This window comes from Haliotis asinina, chromosome 7 (assembly GCF_037392515.1).
Source record: "Haliotis asinina isolate JCU_RB_2024 chromosome 7, JCU_Hal_asi_v2, whole genome shotgun sequence".
Taxonomy (NCBI): Eukaryota; Metazoa; Mollusca; class Gastropoda; order Lepetellida; family Haliotidae; genus Haliotis; species Haliotis asinina.
In genome coordinates, this window is record NC_090286.1 from 49618090 (window position 1) to 49625840 (window position 7751).

The 7751-nt window shown below is 43.0% G+C and overlaps 1 pseudogene; it reads right to left on the minus strand.

Moving 5' to 3' along the window:
• Positions 1–1747: 1747 nt before the first annotated feature.
• On the minus strand, positions 1748–3190 carry LOC137292050 (arylsulfatase B pseudogene; annotated as a pseudogene).
• Between the last annotated feature and the right edge of the window lie 4561 nt (positions 3191–7751).

Here is a 7751-nt window from a genome sequence, read left to right on the forward strand (position 1 = left end):
CGAAACAGTGGCAGTGCTGCTTTGTGCATTTGTGACATTTTCATCATTTGAGACTGGATTGTAGCCAAGTTTTTTTCAAAATGTACAAATATAGATCAGCCTGGCGTGGAAGCTGACAGAGAGCAGAATTTTGGTCGTTCAATTTTTTTAACGATGCATCGGGACTTCATGGAGTACGAGTGCCATAAATTTGATGCCTGATCAATGTCTTTTCAACTCTAAACGGAAACAGATATATCATGTACTAGATAGGAAAATATTAACTAACGTTTTGAGGCACACTTTGTATAGATAGGTTTTCTCAGTTTCAGATTTATATGTTAAATATTGTTTGTTTACTGTAAATGAGTGAGTGATTTGAGTTTTACGCCGCATGCAGCAATATTCCAGCTATATGGCGGCGATCTCTAAATAATCGAGTCTGGACCAGGCAATCCAGTGATCTACAACATGAGCATCGATCTGCGCAATTGGGAACCGATGACAAGTGTCAACCAAGTCAGCGAGCCTGACCACCCGATCACGTTAGTCGCCTTTCATGGCAAGCATGGGTTGCTGAAGGCCTATTCTACCCCGGGACCTTCAGGGTGTTTACTGTAAATGAGTTTGAATATTTCCATAATAGAAAGCAACATGGGCTGAGGTTCCTTATTAATTGTGGAGTCATAATCGTTTCTGGTGTCTGACAAATTGATGAAAACGGCGTCAAACAATACTCACTCACTTATGGACGATCCTTTGCTTCAGTGATGTCCATGTGCATCCTCACAAGCGGACTAACGGCCACGTTTTCTGTTCAAGTAAGCACTGACAATACAGGATGATAAGACCGTGCATCCGTACATTATGCATACCATCGCCGTCGTGTATTTTCTGAAAGTCTACGTCTTGCTTTGTGAAGAAAAGTTATTCTAAATCATTTCAGAACACTCAAGTGCACATACTGCAGTTATGCAGCTTCGCAACACGTGAACATAGGATCCACAGCTGTAGAGATATAGAGTTACATGTGCATTCTAGTATCCCGGGGTATGATCGCTTTTTTTGAATTACATGTATGTCATAACAGTTGGGTTTAGTGCACCTTAATTAGTGCACCTGTGTATGTTACAGTCTGCTTTCATCGAGTTTGACATCAAGAGACCCGACCCAACTTTGACAAAACACTAAGGTGATCGTAGGAGTTAATGTTAGTAAAGGTTGCTTCGTGAAATACAGAAGTTAGTGAGCGTGTGAACGAATTTGTGAGTGGTTGGTCAGAGGGTTGTTGAAGACAGCGAATTGTGACCCGTCCCATTGGATGTTCAGCAATATTTCAGCAATGTGACTGCGGTCATCCAGACGCGATTTGTTTCCGAACAATACCATACAGCTGTAAATAGAGGCCAAGAAATCCTTTCCACATTCATAAGAAATCATAAGAGTCTTGACAATCGAGTTATTCATATCTTGAGCATCAACCAAGTCAGCAGAACTAACCACCATATTCTCCGTGACAGCGGTGGATCGGTAACTGAAACATAGCCATCAACGAAAGTAGGAAGGTTGACCGTCTGACTACTTTAGTCATCTCTTACACCCGACAACTGGTATTTTCTTGACGAAACGCATGTTTAACTTCTCTAATTATTTTATTTTTGTTCAAGGAATCAACAACATACCTGAGTAAATACGAGTCCAGCAGAAAATCAAATGCGACAGGGTATATTTTGGATATTTCATAACTATGCCTTCTACTTTCAGTGTGTCAACACCACCCAGGACTCCATACACCCCCGTAGTATTTCGGGTTAGCTTTTGCAACATGGGAAGTGCTCTGGGCTGGAACACGAGACTTCTTCCAATTCACCAGCCTCTCCCTCATCATGTCCACAAGCTCAGGGTACTTGACTGAGAGGTCGAAGTGTTCGGTTGGATCTGCAGTGATGTTGTAGAGCATGAAGGGAGGGAACGTTTGGTTATCAGCTTCATAGACACGTTCATCGATTCCCATATGTGGCAAAGGAGCCCAACCGTTGTGGTCTCCCGGACTCCCTTGCATGAGTTTGAGATCTCCGTACCTGATTGCAGCTGCTTCCCTATCATCATATATGTTGTAGACGAACTCGTTCCTCTTACTCGGTCCACCATTGATGAGCATGTCGTATTGACTGACTCCGTCCATGTTGGGATCTGTGTTCTCTCCACCAGCCAGCTCCACCAATGTCGGGTACCAGTCCACAGCATGCATCATTCCAGTGTTGAGGTGGCCAGTTTGCTTGAGAAGGGTTTTACTGAAGATGAATCCAGTTCCTTTCGTTCCACCTTCCCAGAGGGTATCTTTGGCTCCTCGTAAAGGCAAGTTATTAGCAGCGTCATATGTAGGACCACCGTTATCGGTTGTAAAGACCAACAATAGATTATCCATAAGACCTTTTTCTTCTAATGCTCTCGTGATATTACCAACAGCTTCGTCTAAAGCACTCACCATTCCACAATACATCCTTTTATGTTGGTTTTCAATATTATTGTACATGTTTTCATATTTACGAGGAACTTGAAGAGGTTCATGTACGGACTGGAATGGGAGGTACAAATAAAGTGGTTTACTGTTGTCGTGGCTTTGAATGATTGTAACAGCTCTGTCCGCAAATACATTTGCAGAATACGTTCCATTAGCGTCTCTGTAGGCAGTCTTGTTGAAGCGAAAATCTAGTCCCTCTTCATCTTTGGATGGCGCTTTCATGTGAGTACAATAGTCCTCAGCACCTGAGTAATATCCAAGGTAAGTGTCAAAACCTCTCTCTGTTGGTGTATACTTCCAGTTGCAGAAACCAAGATGCCACTTCCCAACCATGTGAGTATCATAGCCAATCAGTTTCAATTTCTGTGGGATTGTTGTTAGATTGGCAGGAAGGAACTTTGCTTGATCTATCCCAATAACACTATCCTGTAGACCAGTGTGATAGGGATAATAACCCGACATGAAGCAGTTCCTGGAGGGCGAACACAGAGGCTGGACGTAAGAAGAGTTGAGGATGACTCCAGCTTTGGCCAGTCTGTCCAGGTTAGGGGTGATCATTTGAGGGTTTCGAAATCCGACATCGTTCCACCCCAGATCATCAGCAACAATGAACACAATATGAGGTTTCTCTGCACAGTCACAGAGAACTGTAGCCAAAAGGAAGCTTACAGCTGATGACAAATGCATGTTGTGTCTAACATACGCTGTAAAATGTAATCGTTTATAAGGGTTGTTTCAAAGACAACACATCACGTGACTAACCTTTTACTTTTTTCTGTTTCAAATCTTATCTTGAGAAGGAATGTTTACATCAAGACCTTTCAGAGATTTTATCAAGCATAAAATGGAACAGTCTAAATCGTACAATTTTGAGTTATATGAAATATATGGAAATAAACGATATAGTGACAAAAATCCGTCTTCATCTCTAGTGTATTGTTGCACTGGGGAACGTACTGTTTGAATGTAGCACCATTCTTATTTGTATTGTGGCTCTAATTAATTTTATTACCCATACGGGCGAGGAGATCCCGTGTAATATCTTTTTGATATTTGCACAGTGTGTAATCTTGTGATTCTCGGCGTTGATTGGTCAGTCGTAATTTTGTTCATTGGATGACGGAACTACTTTCACACTACTACGTTGATTCATAATATTTCATTCACATAACATATCATTTGTTAAAACAAATATGTTTATAATAACTTCGCTTCCATCGCCTCTTGTAAACAAACATGGCTACCCAGTTAACGCCAATCAAGGTCAATGACCTGGTCAGTGTGGACGGAGACATCACTGGACATGTAATAAGAATAACACAATCACTATATTTCTTGCATGTGTGCTTTATAAACACCGAATATGCGGAAATGCAAGGTACAGACCTGAAGTGTTGGCGGGAACAATCTCGAGCGAGTCGGCTTCTCATCAAAGCCCCCACCTGCCTCAGAGTGTCATAAATGACTTACTGTAAAATGATTATTTTTGACCCCCCAATCGAAAACAAAGGTTTTTACAGGTTTGTTCCTGTTTCTGATCATGACATTGATAACGTCTTGGCTGCTAACGAAAACGAAAACACAATGAAAAAGACAAAATTGGACATGAATCTTGTTTATATATACTACCGACAAGAAATAAGGGAACTAATGAAATAATAGCGAATTTGAAACTGCTTTAAATATCCACTAAATCAATTTTAGTCGTCAAGTTCAATATCTGGTATGTCCACCATGTTGGGCAACACATTCACGGCACCTTGATGGCATTCTGTTAATCAATTTCCGGATGGTTGCCCGTGGTACTGCCCGCCATTCCTCTTGGAGAGCTGCACCAAGCTGGGCCAGGTTGGCGGGTCCTGGGTCCCTGGCGTACACCCTTCGACCAAGAACGTCCCAGAGATGTTCAATTGGGGACAGGTCTGGGGACATAGAGGGCCAGTCCAATGTCTGGATACCTTCTTGTCGGAGATAAGCGGAGACAATTCGGGCCCGATGTGGTCTGGCATTATCATCTTGGAATACAAAATTTCGGCCGATAACTCTAGCCAATGGAGCCACAACAGGACGCAATATTTGGTCAACGTATCGCTGACCAGTCATGGCTCCGTTAATGATGACCAAATCTGATCGTCTGTCATGTGCAATCCCACCCCACACCATGACACTAACACCTGCATATCGATCATGGTCAAGAATTGCTGCTCTGGCATATCGCTCCCCGCTCCGACGCCAACGACGTTTTCTGCCCTCTGTGAATCGTAGGCAAAACCTTGACTCATCAGAGAACATGGTGTAACGCCAGTGGCGCATAGCTCGTCCATGATGCTGCCTAGCCCATGCCACTCTTTGGCGCTTATGGTGAGCTGAAAGGGTGACACCCTTAAAAGGCCGTCTTGTTTTCAGACGAGCTTGATAGAGTCGGTTTTTAACGGTTGAAGTTGAAATGCGTCCTCCAGTGAGTGTGCGGAATTCTCTATTGATGGCAGGGGCCGATTTAAACCTATCGCGTAGAGCAATTAACGTAATGAGACGATCCTGTCGTGGTGTCGTTGATTTTGGTCTACCACGTGCACGCCCAGGTCTCGTTGCAACCCCACCCGTTTGACGGTACTTATCCCACAGACGTGAAATTACACTTTTTGATTTACCCATCTGCCGGGCAACTTCATATAATGATGTCCCCTCTCTGTCATCTCCACAATTCTCCATTTTGTTGCTTCACCGAGATACTGCCTCGGAGGCATTTCTGTCAGTAAGTGTCAATCTCTATTGCATTAGTGATTGCGACTTCTCCAGTACATTTACAGGAGTTAACTTCTGTATGCACGTGCAGCACGTGCTGGGCATGCAATGTGCGAAATTCCATTGTCATTGGATTTTGCGTTTGGGAGATACGCCACGATAACGGAACTTCCAGTCAAAGTCATCTACATTCAATTTCTTGGTTCCCTTATTTTCTGTCGGTAGTATAGATTTCTCTGCGAGAGTCTGAATGATCCAAGACAGCTTAAAGACATTGCCCCCTATGAATTGAACACGTATGCAAATTTATCATATCGGCAAGTAAATCGGATGGTTCGGAGTATGAACCGTCTTCTCTTCGGGTAGCGTTGAACGCTATTTGAAGCGTCAAGTGTACTCGCATGCGTCAGCTGAATCAGGACATTTCATGAAACTAAGAGGTTTTGAAATCAAAACTCAAGTCATTTAAAAACAATGTAAAGGAAACCTACCATTCCGTGCTGATCCTGTATCCGACACTGAATTACAGAAACTCCATAAATTAGGCCAACTAGGCACTAGCACACCAGATTCCATTTGGAACACATTATGGTGGAACAACACGGTTTATTTTGGCTTGAGATGTGCGATCCCGCGCAGGCGTATGCAATGGGGTGGTGTAACACTAAAAGTTGATTCAGAGAACTGTGGATATCTCCAGTATATTGAACGGCAGTCAAAAACCCTTCAAGGTGACCAGATTCGCGATCTTGCTCCTAAAGTATGGGCACAAGCCGGGGATCCGTGTTGTCCTGTCGCTGTTTACAAGTCGTACCGTGACTTCAGACCACTAAACTTCTCAAGCGATGACCATCCACTATATTTGGCTACAACCACCCAGTTTGGGGTACGAACCGAGAATACTTGGTTTAAACATCAAGCGGTTGGCAGAAATTGCTGAAATTGGGATCACTCACGAAAACAATGGCAAGTAAGGCAGGGCTTTCTAATGACAAACGGTTGACAAACAATAGCGCCAGGAAACGTATGATTCAAACTTTGTCTGACAAAGGTGTTCCAGCTCACCAGATCATGCAAGTGTCGGAACACAAAAATGTTCAATCGATCAACAGTTACTCCACAATGAATGAAAAACGATACCAAAACATCAAAAGACCTCTGTCTTCCAACTGCAATTCCACTCCAAGTGACACAGGCCTGTATCTCCCCTGTCTAAATAATCCACCGAAGCCTCAGTCGAATCAGTCCCCGTCAGTCATGTCCCAAATCAGTCCCCATCAGTCATGTCCCAAATCAGTCCCCGTCAGTCATGTCCCAAATCAGTCCCCATCAGTCCCAAATGAATTCAGTTTCCCATGATATCCATGCTGTTCATACGCTCGTTTCTGGTCCAATTTACGGTGGAGTTTTCAACTTCACTATTTCAAATGATTCTTCTTTCAGACATCCACCTGCACCAATATGGCCTAATTTGCATGTTTGCATGACTCGGACTGGGACTGGGACTGGGACTGGGACTAAGCTACTGCAGAGTTATCGTTCCTGACAAGGACACTTACGCGAGCCAAAACTAGGTCACAGTGCGTTTCCGCAAAATGTTGATAATTGCGAACCGTCTTAGAAACAGGCTCTCACCTTTCCTGCGTTTTATTGTTCCCTTGAAGATGTTCACTGCTGCAAAAGTTAACGTTCCAGAAAACTGACAGGTTTTTGCTCTTTTATATCCCACCACAGTCATCCACTTCTTGACACAAGTAGATCAGGGCTGCTCATATGCGCTCTATGACTAAATGTTAAACATGCCATGATTGTATTCGTTAAAATTAAACTCAATCTTTACAATGTGGTGTGGTTAATAAATCGCCACCAAACGAATTTGGAAACTTATGAAATGTGTTGCTTTTCAAACCGTTTTCTACAGTACGATATTGTGGCTCGTATGCAGTTTGGTTTCATCCACCCGTTAATACAAATAAGCTGATTACGTTGTAAACGCATTAATTGCAAGATGCGACATGGGGTTCAGAGGTACTGGTTTCTCAGTTAAATTACAGAATAGGTAGCAAATAGAATAACCCACGAAGTACGAGTGATTACGGGAAATACGTCCCTGTTTGTGACAAGCTTACTTTTTGACGTTTTTTAATACTGCTTGGTATATATGCTTATGATGTAGTAGATGCACATTGCATTAATGCTGTGTGGCTTGGGGCAGTACATATACTGAAACCGCTGATGGCAGTTTGTAGAAGCACCCACTTTAATTGACTCTCAGTAACAAACGGAGGATTGTGTTCAAACTTGACAATTATAGTTTACACATTTTCGGGAATCACACTTAGCATTTACACAAACAAAAGCACAAAAATGGTATCAGTAGGATACCCTAAAGTCAGCATTGCGTGTGGCACACGATGGGCACAGATGAAAGCGTTGCATCATCTGTACATTGGGCCCATATTCTACGAAGTGCCTGATCGAGTCCAGCCGCAGTTGTCAGCCT